The sequence below is a fragment of the Stomoxys calcitrans genome, chromosome 5, assembly GCF_963082655.1.
Source record: "Stomoxys calcitrans chromosome 5, idStoCalc2.1, whole genome shotgun sequence".
Classification (NCBI taxonomy): Eukaryota; Metazoa; Arthropoda; class Insecta; order Diptera; family Muscidae; genus Stomoxys; species Stomoxys calcitrans.
In genome coordinates this window covers 124890540-124916986 of record NC_081556.1, presented here as the reverse complement: position 1 = coordinate 124916986, position 26447 = coordinate 124890540, and positions in this window count along the sequence as shown.

Sequence of the window (26447 nt, the reverse complement as noted above, 5' to 3'; positions counted from 1 at the left end):
AATAAATATCCCTACATATGTTTCAGCAACAATGGTCATAGTTATGCTTAAGCTTTATAATAACCCTTCAACAACATCATCATCAACATCGATGGTGTTTGCAATGGCGATAGCAATATCTTATGGATCCTTTACCTATGCCAATAGAGAAGGGGCATAACAATACCAAACATAAAGAATAGACTGGCGGATAGAAAAAGTTGATCCACCATACACGTATTTTTTCTCGCATACGTTACAGGTACGCACTGGATCTATTTCACTGGAAATGCTTGAATTTAAAAATTCCTTAAGTTTTACATCGTGAATACGTTCCATAGGTTCGTGTTAATCGCTTTACGTGCAATTCTGTGAGAGTGAATGCGCGAACATTTTTCTTCGTCATACCCCAGTTTGTTAATGCCTTTTATGGCATTAATTAATTGCTATTATTGTTATTAGTATGGTTGCTTAAGATATCATAATACACTGGGAAAAATAAATTTAAATTTAATTTTAAAAGTTTTCCTCGCGGTTAAACCGGATAATTGAAATCAGTTTTTTGCAGAATGCGATGGAAAAATCCTTTACTCATCTAACGATTATGTCTGTTGTATTAAAGGCTCCGGCAAAGTTGACAGTAAGGACTAAATACACACCCAATGTCACCCCGTGGTTTACATTCCATCTTCGCACTACTTCGAGGTGAACTCCCAGTGTGCTTAACCATCGTCAGACCTCCACCTTGCCTTCTAAACCACTGCGTTCATGTCTTTATTATTTCTACAAAGAATCTGTTCAGCGTATCTGTTGGCTGTCTTCTCGTTTTCCTGTTTTTTGCGATATGTTCTCGAGTAAAATGTCACCAATCAATGTTACTAGTTCTCTGCGCCGATCATACCAACTGCTGAGGTCGAAGAAGGTAGATCCATACATTAAGTCATTCGATGCAATTACTTCCTGAAACATCCATAGCCACATAACATCTGGGACCTACATAAATTTACGTCTCAGTGCCTCTTTCTCTCTCTCTCTCTGCAAATGCAAATTTGCCCATGAACATTCCATTAAGAAATTGGGGCAAATAGGGGCTCATATCAATGAATGCGACCCGATTCAAGTTTTAAGCTCAGTGATAAAGGGCCTCCTCTTTATAGTCGAGTCCGAACGGAGTGCCGCAGTGCGACACCTCTACGTGGGGAAGTTTTTACATGGCTGTCATACCAAATGGTAAAGTACCTCACAAATGTCGCCAGCATTAGGAAGGCATAACCAGTGATGAAAATTTGTTGAGATGTTCTCACCAGGATTCGAACACAGGCATTCAGCGTCAGATGAGGACACGCATTCCTCTGCGCTACGGTGGCGTCCGTGCCTCTCTCTACATCTGTAGGTTAGGTTTAAGTGGCAGTCTGCCATCAGACTCACTTTGAGGTTTTCGTCCATTCTTATACCACAGAAACAGAAGAAGGAAAATGCCTTCTAGTTTCTACCGTTGAACTATCCAGATCGCTTTAAAAAGCCCAATAACTTGCGAATGTTCACATCCGCTAAATCAGACTGGTTCTCAAAGATATGAGAAAATAAAGTGGAACTCCTTCTAACTGCTAGTGCGGGACACACTTACAGAAGGTGTTCTATAATCTCTTCTACTTCGACGTCCTCACTGCTTCTGCAAAAGTCGTTACTGGCTACCTTCAGTCTGTCAGCATGTTTGCCGATTAGACAGTGACCTGTCATGACGAACACAACGACTGAGACTTCAGTTCCAGCCAATGACAACAAAGCATTAAACCTCTTCAAGTCTAGATCAGGCCACATAGTTTTGGAATTCTCACCGCCCCCTCTTTGTGACCATCGACCATTCGTTGCCCTTCGGTCCGGATTCTGAAAACTTATCTTACATGTTGCTAGAGGCATAGCCACAAATTCTATTTTCATTGGAATGTGTAAGGCAGTTCCTAGTCTCGCAAGCTCATCCGCTTTACAATTCCCTGGCATATCTCTGTGGCCCGGCACCCAAAACAGATGAATTTTGTTCAGCCATCTCCTTAAGAGATCTGCGACAGTCGAGGGCAGTTTTTTAATGGCTGCTTGGCTGTCTGAGAAGCTATTTATGCCAATCGTCGTTATGACATTATATCTTTGCCATTCCACCACTTCTTTAATTGCAAGGATATCCGCTTCATATACACTGCAGCGATCGGGAAACCTTTACGAAATGACCATATCTACAATAGATCTTTAGAGTACACCTCAAAGCCCACCTGGTCGTCTAGTTGGGAACCATTCGTATAGCAGTCTATGTAACTTCTATTACCAGGGATATCGTAGTTCCAAATGGTACTTTATCTTTTTATCAAAAAGCGACTCAGACAGGGTATAGTCCACACTGCCTGAAACATCGGACATTGTATCAAGGATAACACAGTGTCCATAGCCGCCACATGACCAAAGGGGTAGTGTTGATGCCTACAAACTCTAGCTCCTTCAGATTGACTTAAGTTTTACATTATTGAAAGCATCTTCAATGTCAATAGATGCTACCACTGTGTTCTCCTTGACAGCGAGAAAACCCTCCATATAGGCGACTAGGTCGTGGAGGGTCGTTTCAGTGGACTTGCCCTTACTATATGCATGCTGTTGCCGGGACAGGCTATCTCCAGGGATATTTGCCCTAAGATATGTTTCTATCAACCTCCCTTCTTCACCATAAAGGAAGACAAACTTATAGGACGAAAATCTTTCGCCTTCATGTTGTAAGGGTTTCCTGCTTATGGAATGAAAATGACCTTTGTGTCCCTCCATTCCACAGGTATATACGACATGCTGATACAAACAGAGTGCATCTCCCTAAGGCAAGGAGCCAGTCTGTCGGATACAGCTTGTAATTCAACCGATGATACATCATCAGGGCCAACCGACCTAACCTAAACTAAATTTGTATGTACCTATTACACAGTTGCAAATTTTAATTTTTATTCCCATAGATAAGTATACGGATCGGTTTAAAATCACTTCCTGATTCGATTTAGCTATGTCCGTCTGTCTGTCCATGTATTCTTGTAATCAAGGTACAGGTCGCATTTGTTGTCCGATTTTCACAAACTTTTGTATAAGTGTCTGTTTTGTCCAAGGACGAACGCTATTGATTTTGAAAAAAAAATCGGTCCAGATTCAGATATAGCTCCTATATATTGTATATCTTTCAAACACGGTGGTACACGCAAACCGGGAAGACCAAAAGCCGGATGGAAAGATCAAGTTGTGGGAGACACCTCGGAACTTGGTGACAGAGATTTTAGAATGAGCGCAGAAGATCGAGGCGCTTGGAACGCTATTCTACGTTCCGCTAGTGGAACAAATATTCTTTCGTAGCCAATTAAAGTAAAGATATACGTTTCATCCGATGTGCACTTTTAAAGCTGTAGAAGCCACAATTTTGGTTCGATTCTTACAAAATTTGGCACAAAGTGTTTTTTTTAACTACCCACAACGCTTGCAAAATTTTATTGAAATCGGTCCAGATTTAGATATATTGGGTTGCCCAAAAAGTAATTGCGGATTTTTCATATAGTCGGCGTTGACAAATTTTTTCACAGCTCGTGACTCGGTAATTGCATTCTTTCTTCTGTCAGTTATCAGCTGTTACTTTAAGCTTGCTTTAGAAAAAAGTGTAAAAAAAGTATATTTGATTAAAGTTCATTCTAAGTTTTATTAAAAATGCATTTACTTTCTTTTAAAAAATCCGCAATTACTTTTTGGGCAACCCAATAGCTTCCATACAGGGTGGCTGATGAAAGCCGCTACCAAAAAAAAATGTAATAACTTTTTTTCTATTTAATAATAATAATTTAATAATTAATTTAATTAATTAATTAATTAATTTAATTAATAATAATTTAATAATTAATTTAATAATTTAATTTAACATGAATAAAAGAAAAATGTATTCCATACACCGAAAAAAAAATGTAGCAATATTCATCATTGTAGCAATATTCATCAGCCACCCTGTATATATCTTTCTTCCGATATGCCCTTTTAAAGCTGTAGGAGCCGCAATTTTGGTGCGATCTCTACCAAATTTGGCATGAAATGTTTCGTGTGTGCAAAATTTCATCTAAATCGGTTCAGATTTAGATATAGCTCCCATATATAACTTTCGTCCGATTTCACCTATTAAGGCTGTAGAAGGCACAATTTTGGTCCAATCTTTACAAAATTTGGCACGAGGTGCTTTTTGTGACATCCCAATATGTGTGCAAAATTTCATCATAATCGGATCAGATTTATATATAGCTCCCATGTATATCTTTCAGCCGATATGCCCTTTTAAAGCTGTAGTAGCCACAATTTTGGTCCCATCCTTACAAATTTTGGCATGGAGCGTTTTATTCAACGTTCTCATATGTGTGCAAAATTCCATAAAAGTCGGTCCAGATTTAGATATTTAGATGTAAAGATCGGACCAATTTTGGTCCGATTTTTACAAAATTTGGCATGGACCGTTTTATTCAACATCCTCATATGTGAACAAAGTTTCATAAAAGTCGGTCCAGATTTAGATATAGCTTCCATATATATTTTTCATCCGATTTGGCCTTTTAAGGCTGAAGAAGCCACAATTTTGGTCCGATCTTTACAAAATTTGTCATGGGGCCGTTTTATTCAACGTCCTCATATGTATGCAAAGTTTCATAAAAATCGTTCCAGATTTAGATATAGCTCCCCTACATAGTTTTCATTCGATATGGCCTTTTAAGGCTTTAAAAGCCACAATTTTGGTTCGATCTTTACAAAATTTTTCATGAGATGGTTTAATTGACATCCCAAAACGTGTGCTCCCATATATATCTTTCATGCGTTTCGACTTTTAAGGGTGTAGAATCCACAATTTTTGTACCATCGTAAGAAAATCATATAAGGTTCTATTCGATATTTCAATACAGGGTGGCTGATGAATATTGCTACAATGATGAATATTGCTACATTTTTTTTTCGGTGTATGGAATACATTTTTCTTTTATTCATGTTAAATTAAATTATTAAATTAATTATTAAATTATTATTAATTAAATTAATTAATTAATTAATTAAATTAATTATTAAATTATTATTATTAAATAGAAAAAAAGTTATTACATTTTTTTTTGGTAGCGGCTTTCATCAGCCACCCTGTAGGTATGCAAAATTAAAGTCTGACTAAGTTTGGATATAAGTGCTATCTATTAAAAGTATTACGTATACTCGGTGGTGTCCGCCCGATTATTGCCTTTCCTTACTGGTTATTAAAGTATTTACAATTAGTTTCATAAATCGTCTTATTACAAAAGTTTCAAAAAAATTTTCCTATTTTTATGGCACACAAAAATATTTGCCCACTAGCTAAGTTAGCCAATATACACAGTCATATGGTTAAACTTTTTGTTTTTCGGACAAGTTTCCTTCCATTGTCTTTGAGTAAGACAACGGTTGATGCATTCTGACAGCTCACATAATCGCATTGCTGTATCCGTCTATAATTAACAGAGTTTAAATTGTGCTAAAAAGTGTAAATATTTCTTCGTTTTACAGAGCTTTGAGGCGCAATGCAATACTGCGTAATAACAAATCCCAGTGTAAATTACGATAGTAGGCGATTCGTAACGCAGTGTGCGAACCAAGTGTGTGCGAGCAGCTACTGTTTTCCGGCCGCATTGTTTTTGTTTTTTGTAAGGGGGACCAATGAAGTATGGCGATAGTGGTGGCAACGGTGTGGTGGTGGCGGTGATAATGCTGCTCTGTTATTAAAAAATTGGTGCTAAGATATAATTTGTGGTAATTGTTTATGATTTAAAGGCGGATATTTCGCCAACTCAAAAGCACGATAATTGTTTACATTGAAAACAGTTAGCACGGGTAAATGTTTCGAACTATTTGCACGCAAGCTATTAGATTGTAATGGCCTGAATAAGGGGAAGCGTGAGATAATGGAAGATACGGACTTCAAAGACCCGAATTGGAATATGGAGAAAGTCTACAAACTACTCCGAATATCTTTCGATACGATCTCATTTTGATCCTATTTGAAACAGACCTTGAAAATTAGTAGAATAGATAACTTTCCGTTTCGGATAAGCCTCAAAATAAGATTATAATTCCCATATATGCTTCTTTCATGACATCATGATGATATATTTATTCTGATATGGCTTTCAAACTATTTTAGATTGCTTTAATTTTTATTAAATTTTTTTTTTTAAATTTAATTTAATTTTTAATTTTTTATTTAATTTTTAAATAAATGAATGTCAAAATTTTAGCCCTTCACATTTCTTTGAGATTTGTTTTTTCCACAGAATTTAACTCTTCGCAAAAATCATTTTCACCACATCCACAGCACATTTTAAGTATTCACCAGCAAGAAATAATACCTTTTCTTTGGGAACACCATCTACATTTTAGCCATTTGCCAAAATTCACTACTCACTACAATAAGACATTAAATTTAAACTCCCCTTGGCCGCAATCCAAACTTGGCCTACCATCGCTAATACGCAGATAGCACGACCTGTAGCCATCAGTCATTTTTTAAAACTGACACTTGTTTCTCATTTCATTTTCATGGCCCTGGCCAAGGCATGTGTGCCGCTCCATTCGCTCTTCTGAAGAAAGGGAACACAAAGGCATGTTCTTGGTCGCTTTCGGTCTGGCACTTAAATTGGAGCAAAAGTCAAGCCTGCGGCTTTGGTCATTCAATTCAATAACAGGACGACGTTACAATGGCTCGCTGCTTTTTTCGAAACTGTTCTACGCCAAAATGAAGGGTTGAAGAAAATTGTTGTTGAAGAAAACACCTTTCGATGACCAAATGGCTGCAAGATATTCCATCTTGTAGTTGGGTTTATTGGTGGCTTTGGCTGCACGGTGAAAAGTGTTGAGCAAAATGTCTTCTTTGACATGATCGTTGGCATAACCAAAAAAAAAAAAAAACGAAAAACTGTAGCCACTTTCAGGGAATATAACAGACATTGAAACGGCGAAAATAACACTTTACTTGGCACAAAGACACGAACGCACCACAACAAGTTTCGAGGCCAAAACTTTATAAACGATGTAAAGTGGTAGAAAACAATACAGATTTTAATGAGTTTTATAATAAGGGGGCACCGTGGAGTGCAGTTTAGCATGCACGCATAGCACTTCGAATTTCGACAAGAACTTTTTGCTGGAGGAATTTGCAGATACTTCGGCTATGTAAAGCTTTTCCACTAGAAAAGGAGGTTCCCGGTCCAGGGGTCTTACTTTGATTATGAGATCAAATCATAGCTCTAATGGTTTAAAGTTATATCTCATGAAAAGTGTAACTACTCCAACGAAGATTTAGTAGCCTTTAGGGCGTCAGCAAGATGTGCAATGGCATTCAAATGTCGGTTTGAACCTGTTAAATTACTGAAATTACAGGAGAAATGCTTTGGACCTTATTGATTCCACCACTTCGTTCTTCGAATTCTCGATAGAAGAAGAATGTCAGTATCTTATTCCAACTTTGTCATAAAGCCAGGTAACTTCACCCTCTGGTTTCCTATTATCCACAGGTTCCTAGGTAGTTGTAGTTCTCATACCTCAGACAACTCATACCAGTTTAGTGTGAAACATCTAGGACTTGAGATTTGCACCAATGATACCACTAAACATCTTAAATTTAGAACTCGCACCAATTAAATATCTCCTTATGTGCTTCCGTATTCAAATTTTAACTCTATGCTAAAGAGTGCAATTGTCTGTTTTTACGCATAGTGGAACTCAAGTCACGAATTGTAACGAATCTATGTTAAGGAGACACAAACTTTTTAAGTTACCTACAAACTGCAACGAAGTAAAAGTGCAAAATAAGGACAATACAAAAGATTTAGAGAACATGTTGCCTTGGCATAAGCCGGGTTCTATGGTATTAGAAACTTCTATACAGAAAAAAATATCATAAAAATTGTTTCAATTAAAAATTTAAATGAAAATCAAAATGTTTTCAATTAAAAAATTGTTTGATTCAATAATGATTTTCATTTAATACGGATTTTTTCAATTACTTGCGTGATTGAAATTTTGACAATTTTCAGTCAAAAAATTAATTGATGCAATAATTTTTTTAATTGAATCTGAACATTTTTCAATTATGATCGTGATTGAAAATTTTGTTAATTTCAATTAAAAAATTAATTGATTCAACAATGCTTTCAATTGAATCTGAACTTTTTCTAATTACGATCGTGATTTAAATTTTGGCAATTTTCCATTCATAGAAAACAGCTGATTTTATAGAGGGAAAACAGCTGTTTCATTGAATTGACGAACGAATCGAGTGACAAACCAGTAAGGAAAGGCAAAAGTCTGGCGGATCCGACCGCGACACCTGGTGTACGTAGTACTTTTAATATGTAGAACTTATCTCGAAATCTAGTCAAACTTTAATTTGGATACCTATTCAAATAAAAAATCGATAGGACAAGAAATTTGGATTTCCACAACCTTAAAAGACCATATCGGATAAAATATTATATGGGAGTTATATCGAAACCTGTGTCAATTTTATTGACACATACTAGAACGTCAAATAGAACACCTCACGCCCTATATTGTACAGATGTGACCAAAATTGTGGCTTGTACTGCCTTAAAAGTCCATATCGGATAAAATATACATTGGAGCTATATCTAAATCAGGACCGATTTTAATGAAATTTTGCCCACGTATTGGAACGTCAAGTAAAACGTCTCATGCAAAATCGGACGAAAATTGTGGTTTCTACAGGCTAAAGTCTATTTCGGATGAAATATACATCGGGGACCTATATCTTAATCTAAATCGAATTTTATGAAATTTTGCACACGTATTAAGGCGTCAAATAGAACACCTCGTACTACATTTTGTTAAGATCGGACTAAAATTGTGACTTCTACAGCCTTCAAAGAACATATCGGACGAAAGATATATATGGAAGCTATGTCTAAATCTAGACTGATTTATGCGAAATTTTGCACTCGCATTGGGACTTTAAAGAAAACAACTCACGCTAAATTTTGTAGAACTCGAGCCAAAATTGTGCCTACTTCAGGCTTTAAAGTCCAAATCGGATGACGGATATATATGGGAGGAATATCTAAATCTGAACCATTTTTTATGAAATTTTGCAAAAATATAAAGACGTCAAATAAAGCACCCTATGCCAAATTTGGTAAAGATCGGACCAACATTTTGGTTTCTACAGCCTTAAACCTCCATATCGGATAAAAGTTGTATATGGGTGCTATATCTAAATTTGGACCGGTTTTTATGAAATTTTGCAGTCGTATTGAAACATTTTGTAAAGATTCGACCAAAATTGTGGCTGCTATAGTCATAAAATTCCATATCGGATGAAAGTTATATATGAGAGCTATATCTAAATCTGAACCGATTTTGACGAGATTTTGCGCACATATGAGGGTGTTAAACAAAACACCCACATGTCAAAGATCGGACCAAACTTGTGGCTTCAACAGTCTTAAAAGGCCATATCGGATGAAAGATACATATGGGAGCTACATCTAAATCTGAAACGATTTCTATGAAACTTTGCACACATATGAAGAAATCAAATGAAGCATCTCATGCCAAATTTTGTATAGCTCGAACCAAAATTGTTGCCTCTACAACCTTTAAAGGCCATATCGAATGAAAGATATATATGGGAGCTATATTGAAATCTGAACCGATTTTTATGAAATTGTGCACACATATGAAGACATCATATGTGTGCACAATTTTGTCCGATCATTACAAAAGCCAAATTTTGTAATGATCGGACAAAAATTGTGGCTTCTACAGCCTTTAAAGTCCATATCGGGTGAAAGATATATATGGAAGCTATATCTAAATCTGAACCGATTTTGTTCAAAATCAATAGCGTTCGTCCTTTGGCCAAAAAAGAGACTTGTGTAAAATTTCATGACAATTGGACGATAAATGCGACTGTAACTTGATCACAAGAATACATGGACAGACAGACGGACATAGCTTAATCGAATCAGGAAAGGACTCTAAGCCGATCGGTGTACATGTCAATGGGTCTAGCTCTTATCCTTCTTAGCTTTGCAAACAAATGCACAAACTTATAATACCCTGTACCACAATGGTGGTGTAGGGTATGAAAAGAAAAAAAATTTTAGTGGCTTAGGCAGTAAGTTCTTTCAATAATTTTTTAATGGACCCAACAGAACTATTATGACAGTCCCGTTTTGAAAAATTCCAGCCGCTCAAAATTTTGATAAATACACTTTATATATAGAAGATAAAACTCCCCCACAAAAAGTCTTTCCACTGTTCGGTTTTCACTAAAATTTTAATATAACATTTGAATATTTTCAATTAAATTTGTAATTGATCCAATTAGAAAATTGTTTAGATATTTCGAAAATTTCAATAATTTTTTAATTGGATCAATTAAAAAATTAATTGGAAATTTCAAAACTTTTCAAACATTCCTTTAGTTGAATATGCCATTTTTTTAATTGAAAATTTTGCCAATCACCTTTTTCAAAAACTGTGATTGATATTATCATTTTCGTGATTGAAAGAGTTTCAATTAATAAATTGATTGGATCAATTAATTTCGTGATTGAAACAGATTTTTATTTCTTTCTGTGTGGGTATCCAACCCATAGACATACAGGAAACAGGCGACGATAGGAAAATTCGAAGTATTGCATGTAGCAGTTCATGCTACATGCATGGATGACAGCTAGGGGGAAGAGTGGGACTACATTGAGGAATCAGGGATAGAGATCTGTTTCCGACTGGCTGACAATAATGCGGTTCTGCAGGCGATGGTTCAGACAATCACATAATGCATACGGTGGAATGATGTAATGCAATGTTGACCATGGACTTTCCCTTAAGGAACAGGAGCAAACTTTTTACATATCAATGAGTGCTGTCCGATTCAAGTTTCAGCTCAGTAATGAGGGGCCTCTTTTTATAACCAAATCAGACCATCGTGGCGCACCTCAGACTTCAGACCATCGTGCCGAAACCTCTTTGTAGAGAAGTTTTTACATGGATGCCATACCAAGTGATACAGTACCTCACAAATGTCGCCAGCATATTAACCAAATTTTCCATGAACATTCTATTAAGCAACAGGGGATACTTCTATCAATGAGCGCTGTCCGATTAAATTTTCAGCCCAATGATAAGCCTCCTTTTTTATGCCGAGTGCGAACGGCGTGCCGCATTGTGATAACACTTGGTAGAAAAGTTTCAACATGGCAGGATACCTTACAAATGTGGCCAGCATTAGTTAGGGGATAACCACCTCTGAAAATGTTCTTGATATTCGCGCCTGGATTAGAACCCAGGCGTTCGGCATCATAGGCGGACATGCTAACCTCTGCGACAAGGTGGCCTCCGTTGCCAGCATTAGGAGAAGATAATCATCGCTGTCAAATATTTTTTCTGATGTTCTCGCCATGATTCGAATCCAGGCGTTCAGCGTCATAGGCGGACATTCTAACACCTGCCCTACGGTGGCCTTCTATATCGCCAACATTGATGAGGAAATAACTACTGGTGGACGTTTTTTCCAGGATTCTAAATCAGCCTGTTCGACAATCATGGTAGCCTCCAATAAAAAGTGTCAAAGAACACTACCAATTTCATTTCCATATTTAGCTCCACTGTACTTTGGCAATTTGATAGAGGTGCTAGCCAATATTTAAATACGTGGTAAGTTGGTGTTCTGGTATTTGTTATTTATCCTCGCGCATTCTTTGACAAGAAATTGCCAAGATTTACCATGACCATGGATGGATGGTTGGATGGATGGTGCTTCATGGTAATGTCTGGTAAAAAGAATTCACGGAATACCGGTTAACTTGGCATCATCAATGATGCTGCAAACAACAGCAACGACCAAGAAGAAGGAAGATGATGATGACGGACATGGTGATTGTTAGTTAAGTGGCTGTAAAAAGTGTAAACAAAACCTGAAGCTAAACAATGTCCAACAACAAAATAATTGAGTTTGCACAACAAAACGTCCAATCCAAAGTGAAGTGAATTGAATTGAACCGTAGTGAACCTCAACCTAAACCCCCTCTTGTTTAAGGTAATTTTATATTGCAGCAAACAAGGGTCTGTCACCCCAAAACTTCGTACTGTTCCTCTACAGAGGTCTTCCTTAGCAAGTCTTAAGACCATATTCAAATGATTTGCATTGCATTAACTTTGAGGCTGGTCGATCTTCGCTTGACTCTTTGGAATTCTTAAACTAATGTTTAAAGTTGTGAAAAATATTTCGTAATGCCCCTTCCTTTTTGTTGTTTGAGGCTCATTGAAATTTGGTCGTTTGGTTGCAGAAAATTGATTTTTTATGTTCGAATACTTTTGGTTCCTTTGAACAAACATATTCCACACATGCTGGGTTAAGTAAAAGCCCTTCACTTTGCAATGGGATTCGAAGGGACTGCAATTAAGGAATTTTCCGTGTAGTTATAGAGGATCATTCTAAAATTGCATATTGGCTTGGTGTTATTAAAATAAAATGTCCTTTGGTGGAGTTATAAAAAAACCCAAAGGAAAGGCTCTCAAATTTTGATCATAAAATTTGGCCATTAACATAGAAGAATACATGGTAAACGATTATGCTTAAGGAAACATTCTAAATGGTTATATGACTAGGTTTATCTTAAGCAGCCTATGAAAAACTAATCGGCTATGAATTGTTCAAAATGAGTGATGGCACAGCCAAATGAAATAAGAATTTCGCCCTCTAGAATTTCAAGAATCATTTCGGGAGGTCAATTATATGGCAGCTATATCTAAAGATGGTGTGATTTGTCCCTTTACCAAATTTCGCTCTAATAACTGAAACAGACTTCCCTGATTGGCCATACGACTCTTTGTCAAGGTACTGTCCGGTCAAAGACATTAGAAAAGAGGAAAGATAGTCTGAACAGTTAATTCGTTTGAATCCTGCAGATATACTGAAACGGATGGCATACTTCCTGCTATGTAAAAAGTGGGACTTGGATAGCGGCAAGTTGGGGTTGTTCTTATTCCGAAAGAAGGGGACAGCGGGACAATCCTTGTCCAAGACTTCAGGCCAAATACATAATTTTCCGATTGGCTTCATATCCAGCCACTTTTCTGGAGAATTTGAAATTGAAATAAAAGCATTAGCCACTCTTCACCTGCGAATGTCTCTATTAGGATGATTGTAAGTAGATGAATTGCCGAAGGAGTGGTTTTGTCCCCTCTGATTTGTCTTTATACCCTACATCACCACTGCGGTACAGGGTATTATAACTTTGTGCATTTATTTGCAACGCTAAGAAGGAGAAGAGCTAGACCCATTGATAAGTATACCGATCGACTCAAAATCACTTTCTGATTCGATGGAGCCATGTCCGTCTGTCCGTCTGTGCATTCATGTATTCTTGTAATCAAAGTGCAGGTCGTATTTATTGTCCAATCACTACGAAATTTTGCACATATCACTTTTTTAGCCCAAGAATGGACGCTATTGATATTGGTAAAAATCGGTTCAGATTTAGATATAGCTCCCATAGATATATATCGCCCGATTTGCACTTAAATCGCCGTAGTAACTAAAATTTTCAACCGTTCTGCACAAAATTTGGCATGGATTGTTTTGTTACGGATCTTAACATATCTGCAAAATTTCATCAAAATCGGTTCAGATTTAGATATGGTTCCCATAGATATGTATCGCCCGATTTGCATTTAAATCGCCGTAGTAACAACAATTTTCAGCCGATCTGCACAAAATTTGGCATGGACTATTTTGTTACTGATTTTAACATATCTGCAAAATTTCATCAAAATCGGTTCAGATTTAGACATAGCTCCTATAGATATGTATCGCTCGATTTTCACTTAAATGGCTGTAGTAGCTACAATTTTCAACCGATCTGCACAAAATTTGCCACGGACAGTTTTGCTAGTAATACTAACATATCTGCAAGATTTCTTCAAAATCGGTTCAGATTTGGATATATATGTATCGCCTGATATGCACTTATATAACCGTAGTAACAACAAATTTCGACCGATCTACACAATATTTGGCGCGGATTGTTTTGTTAGTGATCTTAACATATCTGCAATTTCATCAAAATCGGTTCAAAATTTGGATGTAGCACCCATACATATATATTGCCGGAGTTGCACTCAAATTTAGATATAGCTCTCATATACATATATATTTTTATATTGCCCGAATTTATAATTGTAGGGTAAGTGTAGCGTATTATATAGTCGGCTCCGCCCGACTTTTGCCTTTCCTTACGGGTTTTATTATCAATGATATTCTCAGTTCCTCAGGGAATGAAATGAAAAATGTCGTTAACTAAGTGTATGACTTCGCCATCATGGCCGCTTTATCTCTGCTATTACGGACCTATCAAGGAAAGAAAGTTGTCTGCTTTGAGAAAGGATAATGAGCTTGGCATTAAACCCGAAAAGACTAGATAGTAAAGGGTGATTTTTTTGAGGTTAGGATTTTCATGCATTAGTATTTGACAGATCACGTGGGATTTCAGACATGGTGTCAAAGAGAAAGATGCTCAGTATGCTTTGACATTTCATCATGAATAGACTTACTAACGAGCAACGCTTGCAAATCATTGAATTTTATTACCAAAATCAGTGTTCGGTTCGAAATGTGTTCATTCACCGTAACGTTGCGTCCAACAGCATCTTTGAAAAAATACGGTCCAATGATTCCACCAACGTACAAACCACACCAAACAGTGCATTTTTCGGGATGCATGGGCAGTTCTTGAACGGCTTCTGGTTGCTCTTCACTCCAAATGCGGCAATTTCGCTTATTTACGTAGCCATTCAACCAGAAATGAGCCTCATCGCTGAACAAAATTTGTCAAAATTTGAACACATTTCGAACCGAACACTGATTTTGGTAATAAAATTCAATGATTTGCAAGCGTTGCTCGTTAGTAAGTCTATTCATGATGAAATGTCAAAGCATACTGAGCATCTTTCTCTTTGACACCATGTCTGAAATCCCACGTGATCTGTCAAATACTAATGCATGAAAATCCTAACCTCAAAAAAATCACCCTTTACTTTTCACAAGGAAAAAAAACTCGGCATTTTTAGGGAACCTGTTCTGGATGGCTAGAGTTGCCGCTTTCTTTGGATGCTAAGTGCCAGGGTGTGATTCTTAACCAGGAACTGATCTGAAGAAGAGACGTCGAGGAATGACTGTCATGGGAATTGTATGGACTGAAAAACTCCTGTCACAACTCTATATAAAGGGTAACTGTCCTGGATAAGGTAGAGTCACCGCCCTCTGCGGAGTCCAAGTAACAGGCCATAATATCGCATGCCACAAATAAAGTTAAAAGTTAACCGCAAAACTATTCTTGCCCACCTAGTGCTCTTTTCATTGATTGAATTCCTCTTTACTTTCAACAATTGGACATGCAGTTTTAACAAAGACAATATTTCAGAATCGAGAATTGATGTGAATTCTTAATGTTATGATTGGGTCTTCGAATGTTGTCCTTCCAGCATATATATCCCTCAATATCATCCTGATGTTGGACAAAATAAAAAGCTTTGGCTTTCAATGAGCTTCAACTTCACCACAAACAACTTCACTTATTACAAGCCATTCAAAACGTACATGATTTGTTTTTGTTGTCTTGTGTTTTTTTTTTTTTGTTTAATGGAAACGTTTCCTTGTTGTTTTAACAAAATGCCATACAAAAACCTAATGGACATAAAGCAAAAGAGCAGGAGGTTAATACAATCGCGCATGCGCGCATTTGCAATGAAAGCCATGAGGTTCTTTTTTTGAGAATTTTTACTTGTGAATTTTAAGTCGGATTTTTATTGAGATCCTTGGCAGAAAATGAAATTGTTTAAAAGGCTGTTGCTATAGTTGCTGGACATATTTATAAAGCTGTACGTACGTGTGTACATGTAATACTTGTACACCACAACAAACTAAAACCAAACATGAGCAACATCAATTGCCAACAATTGATGAGACAGTGGGCTAAAGATAGGTTGAAGATTTTTCAAAAAGAGCAATTTGTAGACGACACGGACTTTTTGATACTACGACAGAGTCTCCTATTGGCGATGGAATTTCATAGCTTTCTATAGACGACATTGTCTCCTATAGACGATATGGTCTATAGACCCACAGACCACAGTGTCTTCTATAGAAGACTATGTCGTATAGACGACATAGTCTTCTATAGACGACACAGTCATCTATGGACGACATAATCATCTATAGACGACATAGTCTTGTACAGAGAACATAGTCTTCTATATCATCTTCTATTGATGACATAGTCTTCTATAGACGAAATAGTCTTCTACAAGCAACATGATCTTGTATAGACGACATAGTCTTGTATAGACGACATGGTCTCCTATAGACGACAATGTCTTCTATGGACGACATGGTCTTCTACAGACGATATGGTCTTTTACAGAAGGCATAGTTCTATATAAAGACGACATAGTCTTCCATAGCCGATATAGATACCGTAGCCTTCTATAGACTACTAAGTTTTCTGTAGACTACCAAGTCTTCTATAGACGATATAGTCATCTTTAGACACCATACCCTTCTATAGATACTGTAATCTTTTATATAGATGGCATAGTCTTCTATAGACGACAAAGTCTTCTATTGTATATACGACATAGACTTCTATAGACGACATATTCTTCTATATACGACATGGTCTTCAATAGAGACATAGGTTGGGGTAGGTTAGGTAAAACAAAGGGTGCGAATATTTATCCGACCCATGTCACTTAGACATACACCTAAGCTAGTAATCGGCTTGTTGTGCCCTTTAAAAACTAAAAAGTAATCCCGGAATAGAAAATCTATGTTAGGAATTCCGTCCTAGTTACAAATTGTTCTCCATACCACGCCCTTAAGTTCGTTCATATCTTGGTATTGTGTCCCCACCTAAGTACCGATGTCTGTTAGCCGCGAAAGCCGGGCAATGACATAGGAAATTCTATCACTTGCTGCACCGATTTTGCATTAGTGAGTTTGTAGTTCTATGTGTCCCGTTATGCTACCGAAAGCTTTACTGACTTCCTTTCAGTAAAAACCTTCTCATGATCCGGATCTATCCATAGAATTTTCGCCGTCCTACCGACCGTTTCGCTGTTCCTCAATGGCATGTATAGCGAACGCGCTCTTAATTCGATATTGTCGTCTATAGAAAACGTAGTCTTCCATAAAAGACATGGTTTTCATTAGCGACATGATCTTCTATAGACGACAGTCTTCTGTAGACTATATGGTCTTCTGTAGGCGACATGATATTCTTTAGACGACATAGCCTTTTATAGACGACATGGTCTTCTATAAACGGCACAGTCTTCTATAGACGACATAGACTTCCATAAACAACGTAGTCTTCCATAAGCAACATAGTCTCTTATAAACGACATGTTGTTCTACAGACGGCGTGGTCTTCTATAGATGGTATGGTATTCTATAGGCGATATAGTCTTCTATAGACAACGTATTCTTCCGTAGAATTGTTTTCTATAGACGAAATGATCTTCTGTATGCGACATAGTCTTGTCTACACGACATAATCTTCCATAAACAACATAGTCTTCCATAAACGACATAGTCTTCTATAAATGACATAGTCTTCTATAAATGACAAAGTCTTCTATAAACGACATAATCTTCTATAAGCCACTCAATATTCTATTAGCTACATAATCTTCTATAGACTACATAATCTTCTATAGACGACATAATCTTCTATAGACAACATTGCCTTCTATAGACGACTTAGTCTTCTATAAACGACATAGTCTTCTATAAACGACGTAGTCTTCTCTAAACGACATAATCTTCTATAAGCCACTTAATATTCTATTAACGACATAATCTTCCATAGACGACATTGTCTTCTATAGACAACATTGTCTTCTATAGACGACTGAGTCTTCTATAAACGACATGGTTTTCTATAAATGACAACATCTTCTTTATATTTCAGATTATTCCTTTAATCGTTCTATCTATTGTCCAATCAAAACATCTCTCTCCCTCGAAGCCAATGTGCTTCACCCTACCTTACATGGTTTGTTCTGGCATTTAACTTTAATACTTTCGCGCAAATTTAACAACAAACGACAATCAACAACAGCAAAAACAAATCTCAGACAAAAACAACAATAACAACTGAAATAAACCAGAAAAAACAAGTAAAAGCGTGCTAAGTTCGGCCGGGCCGAATCTTATATACCCTCCACCATGGATCGCATTTGTCGAGTTCTTTTCCCGGCATCTCTTCTTAGGCAAAAAAGGATATAAGAAAAGAGTTGCTCTGCTATTAAAACGATATCAAGATATGGTCCGGTTCGTACCACAATTAAATTATATGTTGGAGACCTGTGTAAAATTTCAGCCAATTCGTATAAGAATTGCGCCCTTTGGGGTTCACGAAGTATAATAGAGAGAACGATTTATATGGGATCTGTATCGGGCTATAGACCGATTCAGACCATAATAAACACGTTTGTTGATGGTCATGAGAGGATCCATCGTACAAAATTTCAGGCATATCGGATAATAATTGCGACCTCTAGGGGTCAAGAAGTCAAAATCCCAGATCGGTTTATATGGCAGCTATATCAGTTGTTGAAAGTAAAAATAAAATACGTCATGCAAAATTTCAGCCAAATCGGATAGGAATTGCGCCGTGCAAAATTTCATTCTGATCGGATAAGAATTGCGCACGCTAGGGCTCAAGAAGTCAAGACCCAAGATCGGTTTATATGGCAGCTATATCAGGTTATGGACCGATTTGGTCCATACTTGGCACAGTTGTTGGATATAATAACAAAACACGTCGTGCAAAATTTCGTTTCAATCGGATAAGAATTGCGCACTCTAGAGGCTCAAGAAGTCAAGACCCAAGATCGGTTTATATGGCAGCTATATCAGGTTATGGACCGATTTGAACCATACTTGGCACAGTTGTTGGATATCATAACAAAACACGTCGTGCAAAATTTCATTCTGATCGGATAAGAATTGCGCACGCTAGAGGCACAAGAAGTCAAGACCCAAGATCGGTTTATATGGCAGCTATATCAAAACATGGACCGATATGGCCCATTTACAATACCAACCGACCTACACTAATAAGAAGTATTTGTGCATAATTTCAAGCGGCTAGCTTTACTCCTTCGGAAGTTAGCGTGCTTTCGACAGACAGACGGACGGACGGACGGACAGACGGACGGACATGGCTAGATCGACATAAAATGTCACGACGATCAAGAATATATATACTTTATGGGGTCTTAGACGAATATTTCGAGTAGTTACAAACAGAATGACGAAATTAGTATACCCCCCATCTTATGGTGGAGGGTATAAAAATATCTCGGCAAACATGGTCACCAGCGGTAATGATGAGCTTGAAGTCAACCAAATCGGAAGAGAAACTGACTATGAAACTGAGATGCTGACGACAGCAACGACGAAGACGACATCTTTAGTGTCGTTGGTTAGCTGCCATTTTTTTTTTTTTTTTTTTGTTTTTTGCTTTGTTGTTTCCTTTTAAGTCCTCCAAGGCTTTTTCCTCGCCTGATAATAACGAAGCGCATGCGCGACGACAGACAAACAAACATATAAACAGAACTGCCTGGTTGGCTAAGGAAGGCCAAGGCTTTAGTGTGGTCATCACCATTCTCATCATCAGCAGCAGCAGCACCAGCATTGTCCATGTTGTCGTGCCATAGATATCCGTGTGTGTTTCACAGACTTGGTTTTTTAATGTTGCCTGGGTTTTTGTATGCGTTTTGGTGTTGTTATTGCTTTTAGCCATGTTTGTTGTTTACGGCTGTCTTGGCCATACTTAGACCACAGAAAGAGAACTTTATTAACAACATCCTCATCCTCTTTAGTAAGCAGCATGAAAAAACCCAATCATCCACTTGATTGGTTTGCCATGGCCTTTAAAATGCTAGAGGTTGGCAGAAAACTCTATTCCGGAGTGGAAATCTCTTAAGTGCTTGATATTGGCAGCAAAGTCTTGGAATTTCTATGACCAACAGTTTGTACCCCAAAAAAAAAGTGATGAAGCTCAAAAGTTCTTGTTGTTATTACAGCGCTTTGGCTGCTTGAGCATTGTTCATATTAGTGAATTGTTGATTAAATCAACAATAATCAGACGACAATAACATCCAGGGGCAACACTGACTCCCTCCGCTCTCCTATTCTGTTCTACCTTATGTTTTCAAGTTATGAGCCATGTTCCTGGTTTCAGTTAATAGAGTTGAAGATAAGTATCTGGCGGATAATAGCAACAGCAGCAATGCAGCAACAGAAGCATTCTGGGGGATGCACAACAAAACCTTTCCTAAATTGTTTGATAATTTCTTGGGCATCAACAAGTATTTCTTGATTCATATCAATTATAGATTTCCATTTATGGAGGTATTTAAAAAATGTTTAGAATAATCCAAAAAATATTCCACTAAAGTTATTTATTCAGAGTTGAATGATGATGTTGATGACGAAACAGTCAAAATTGTTCAAGTTGCCATATTTTGTTCATAGGTACACGCAAAAAGTAAACATTTGGGACATTTTCACGATATACCAAACCGCCTAGGGGAAAAGGACCTTTCTTGTGGTATAAACCGAATACCCTTTAATGGCAAAAGTGTTTCAATAGCCGCAAACGATTATTCGTTTACCGGACCAATAATTATTCATTTGTGTCTCTCCTACTAAAGAGGAATGGTGAGTTTTTGAGCATGCAGATCAGTGACGGGCAAAAATACTCCAAAAATGCACTACTGCTCTATACTATGTACGTACAAAAGAATATAATCTCAAGCAAACCCATGAGCAAATAATTGCAATTGGGTAATCGTCACTGGTATAGATACATTTTCCCATACAATTTTTTTCCTTTTTTTGACTGAACAAACAGCAGTCAATAGTTGAGCAAACAGCAGTCGATATCAAACTCGGAAAGTGAAATTTTTAAAGTTTCGCCTTAGCTTCAAAAAGCAAATGGCTGCCAGATACATGGAAACACAACAAGATCTTTTAATGCACATACCTTGTTTGGTAATATTTACGCCATAAAGAAATATCCATCCCAAAGTAGGTATTTAATGTGCGAAACCAACAGTTCCCAAAGTAATTTTTATACCCTCCACATAGGATGGGGGTGTACTAACTTCGCCAATCCGTTTGTAACATATCGAAATATTGGTTTAAGACACATGACATAGTAAGTCAATCTAGCCAAGTCCGTCCATCCGTCTGTCTGTCTATCTGTCGAAAGTACGCTAACTTTCGAAAGAGTAAAGCTAGGCGCTTGGCAAATATAGGGTGATTTTTTTGAGGTTAGGATTTTCATGCATTAGTATTTGACAGATCACGTGGGATTTCAGACATGGTGTCAAAGAGAAAGATGCTCAGTATGCTTTGACATTTCATCATGAATAGACTTACTAACGAGCAACGCTTGCAAATCATTGAATTTTATTACCAAAATCAGTGTTCGGTTCGAAATGTGTTCAAATTTTGACAAATTTTGTTCAGCGATGAGGCTCATTTCTGGTTGAATGGCTACGTAAATAAGCAAAATTGCCGCATTTGGAGTGAAGAGCAACCAGAAGCCGTTCAAGAACTGCCCATGCATCCCGAAAAATGCACTGTTTGGTGTGGTTTGTACGCTGGTGGAATCATTGGACCGTATTTTTTCAAAGATGCTGTTGGACGCAACGTTACGGTGAATGAACACATTTCGAACCGAACACTGATTTTGGTAATAAAATTCAATGATTTGCAAGCGTTGCTCGTTAGTAAATCTATTCATGATGAAATGTCAAAGCATACTGAGCATCTTTCTCTTTGACACCATGTCTGAAATCCCACGTGATCTGTCAAATACTAATGCATGAAAATCCTAACCTCAAAAAAATCACCCTTTACTTCCTATTAGTGCAGGTCAGATCGGATGGTAAATGGGCCACATCCGTTCATGTTCTCATGTGGCTCACAATGATTTCCTCTATGACCTCTAATATACGTGTCAAATCTGAATCGGTCCAAAACCTGATATTACAAGCAACAGATCTCCCGATTTTACTTGTTGAGCCCGTATAGTCCGCAATTCTTATCCAATTTGGCTGAAATTTTGCACTATGGTCTCCAACATCTAAACTAATCGGTACATAACCTTATATAGCTCCAATATAATAGCAATTTTCATCCTTTATTCTTTGTTTGCCTATAAAGAAATACTGTACAAGAAACTTCAAATGTGCGATCAATGGTGGAGCGAATATAAGATTTTAATAAAATAAGGGATACTCCCTCATTGTGCAGGATCAAAACTGACAGCGGGTAATCGATTTATGGTCTAACTGCACTATATTTGGTATGTCGGTCAGTTTTCTGCAGTCAGAGATCACTTGAAAATGAGAATTAAGGGCCCAGAGGAAGTCCAGGTACGGATACCCATTAACCTGTGTCTTCTCCTCACAATTGCGGGCCAGTGACGCAAAAAGTGCTCGACCTTTTCCAACTTAATCTTGTCATCTCATACCTGTAGAAGTCTACCTCCCTCTGCATCCAGCGCGACGTCAAAGACTGACGTTGCATTTACCAGTCACGACTCCTATCAGCAGTACAAAGTCATGCCTCTTGAGCGCCAGCATAAGCGCGGACCTGCTCTTCCAAATACTCGGACATACGTCCTTTGCCACCCTGCAACCCATAAAATCTTCCCACGCCATCTTCCCGCGATCATCATAGAAGGCATCCATCCTACCAAGAAGCTCGCACTGAGGAGGGCTCACTGATTTTGCAGCACGATCCCCGATCCTTTCCTCTGCAACTCTTCAGCTTCTTCTTTCCCCGCAACCCCTTGATGGGCACGAACTCTGCAGAACCTGATAGCTTTTTCCATGGTTCGAAGAAGCTCTTTGACTTCCTGCCCCGGTGCCCATATCCAATTTAGAACCATCAGTTTACACGATGTCCCGGCACGAGATGACTATGTGCATCACACAGGCTGGAACTCTGAGCTCCAATCTATGTGGTGTTGTTCTTAATCAAAAGAAGCTTGGCTAGGAGCTACCGGGCGCGTCCACAGGTTGCGGAAAGCGGAATGCTCAATACGGAATAGTTGCAAAAGCTGTCGCGGACATTCATGTGCAGGAAAATCATGTGCCTGACACCCTCAGGGCTACCTTCGTTGCCACATATCCAACATGCAGGTGTAAGGGCCTATTTCAAAAACTTGCAACGCTGCGATACCCTGTACCTTCTCGTTCATTCTGCGGAGGGGACAGTTGTCGATGCCAAACCTGACATAAATAAGTGAGAATCGGCTGAACAACCGTCACATCCAGTTCGCCGCCTCGACCTCATATCCCACCTCCTCCCAATGGATTTTCGGCAGGAGTAAAGTGTATGCAGTCTGCTTTTGACCCTTTCCTCGACGTTCCCTCTACCCCATCCATCCCTCTGAAAACACTCAGTTTGATACTCCTTGCGAAAAGACTAGCTCAGTCTTTCTGGAATTTTGCTAAGCCCGTCGGCTATTGTCCATTTAGACGAGATCGGTAATGGTAGAGCAGAAGCGGCCACCCACAATGGCAGCGTCATCCTCACCTTTGGTCACAATCTTCCTAATCAAGCCCTACCAGTGATGCGTTGATAATACGGCCTTTCAGCATCGTATCAACCCAATTCACCACAAAAAGAGAATTCTCTCTCTACCAGAGCGCCATGTATGAACATCAACTTCCCTTTATTAAAGCCCATTCTATACCAAAGAAGGCCGCCAAAGTGAATTCGCCTAAACCCAAATGCCGTTCAATGTGGCCACATCATTCCTAAAACAAAATTTGTCGGCATGAGTAACACAATTCACAATGTTGAGCTCAGAGTTTATTCTTCTTCTGCGTCGTCGAATTCCAGGCCTTGAGCGTATAATCGTTTCCCAGGATTTCGATTGCTGCTATGCGGCGTGATGGCACAGACTTTACACGGTCGGAATTCTCACTGAAATACCGATAGGGTAGCAGACCATTTCCATCCATCCATGCATTTCCGTCCATATTAGAGATTTTTTGTGAAGATCGCGATCTTACAGAACTCAAACTCAACCATCCTACGTCGAATCTTCCCTGTTAATGATGCGTATTCTGAAGATCCTATCATGAATCATGTGGACTGAAAAATCCACATGCGTAAAATTTGTTATTGTAAAAAAGTTGTGAGAAAGGTGGTTATATCCTAAATTTGTGAAAACAATTTAATTAAAGTTACTTTCATTCGACTGACATCAAAAATAGCTGATTTCTTTATGTTTTTGTCTGAAGGAATAGAGCATGCTCTTAACCCAAAAAATTACTACGTGCTATTTGGGAAGTGATGTTTATATGATTGTTTCATTTGTATCACACAACTTGTAGAACTCTACATGAGCTAAATTTTACATGTCATAAGATACCTACATACCGAGTAATAGAGCCTTAAGGGAAATGTACAGTTTTCAGATAATTTATTGGCAATGTTACATATTAGTTGACAGAAGTAGCGACTTAGGTTAGGTTAGGTAAGAGTGGCAGTCCTTATAGACTTACTTAGACAATTTTAAGTCCATTGTGATACCACAGTAGCGACAGACCAAGGCTTCTGGCGGGAATCGAACCCACGACCCCTGTACTGGTAATCCAAGCACGCTACCAACTGGATACCGGGGCGCCCGTGACTGAGGGATACTTAATCCCAGTCTTTCTACAATGTAGTTATTTATTTTCCATTCGCGATCCTATGAAGCATATCGATCTTTTGATCGTCTTGGAATTCAACATCGATTGGTCGTGTCCGCCCCTCTGCTCGCTCCAACGAACAAACTTGCAAATTTCCTCATTCCATTACGGAACAGAAGCAAACTTCTCATAGGAGGGCATAAGCACTAGGAGGGGATAAGCACCCAGGCGTTCTGCGACTTAAGCGGACATGCTAACATCTGCGCTAAAGTTATTCTATTAACATTTTACACCGATAGTTCTTAGTCGTTTGGGATTGCAAACAGACCATAACGATTCAGATTTTTATATAGCTCCCATACAATCCGGTTCCAGCTCCCATACATTTATAAGCCCATGAAAGTACCGATCCGATTTAATTGAAATTTGGAATGTGAAGTAAATTTTACCTTTAAATGCCAACCATATAAATTAATCTCTAAATTTGACTTCTGTTTTCATGGAAAGATAGTTTGTGGAGTTAAATTATGTCCACCAACATATACATACTACAAATTCCGTATATGGACCGACTTCAGGAGCACTAATTTGTCTCATTTTGTTGAAATTTTGTATGTTAGATAGTTAGATACATTAATTCCTCCAAAATTCTGGAGAACTACGACCCAGATAGGCAATTAATAAGGAATGGCACCCTAAATATAAGCCAAACCTACGATTTAAATTTCTGAGCTGTTAGACACCTTTCTTATTCTCCGATTTCTTCAAAATAATCCACATACATAATTAAAGTTTAAAACCGGTATTAACAAAACTTAATGCAGCTTAATAGTAGGTTTATTTGACAATTCTATAAAGGAAATCTGTCAAAAAGCCTACTTTGACACTACATAAAGTTTTTAAATATGTGCATAAATTTTTAGCAAAATCTATGAAGGTGGCTACCCAAGGTTCGTTCCATTTGGACTTATCGCTTTTTTTCTTCTTTTCTGTAGCTTACAAAACACTTGTTTATCCTTTATAGTAACTTATAACACCTATAACCAACCCCCACCACAAATGGGTTTAACATTCCAGCAGTTCAACAAAACAAATCAATTTTTATTTAATCTCTTCATCGTGATATGATTCTGCTAAATCTGTAATCGAAAACCGCAACAATTGTTGCAGATACACTGTAATTTAGTGAGGAAACGTGCATCGTAAAATATCAATTGAATTGCTGGCAGTACGTCAGTCATTCGAGCACTTCAATCCCATAATCAAATCAATTTTCCCTACCACATAAATGAAGTGATGCATTTGGTATTGCCTCCCATTTGCAACTGTTAAACAGAGGCAAATAGAGGCTTACAACGTTGTAATCACTCACAAACGCACACACACACACTGTAAACAATGTACTGTATAAAACAAAACGCAAACAATGATTATACGGTTGCTTACAGTGGCAGAGAGTGAAAAGTGGTTAAAGAAAGCGTAAAAGAGACACTCTCCGTTATCTCTAGTAATCGGCAACCTTGCTTTAAGCACCGATAACTTTGTTGCTATCGGTTCCAAAGAATATGAAAAACAATCGAGAGAGGGAGAGATAGAGAATGAAAATTATAATTACAACAATTCAATTGGCGCAATTACAAAACAAACATGCA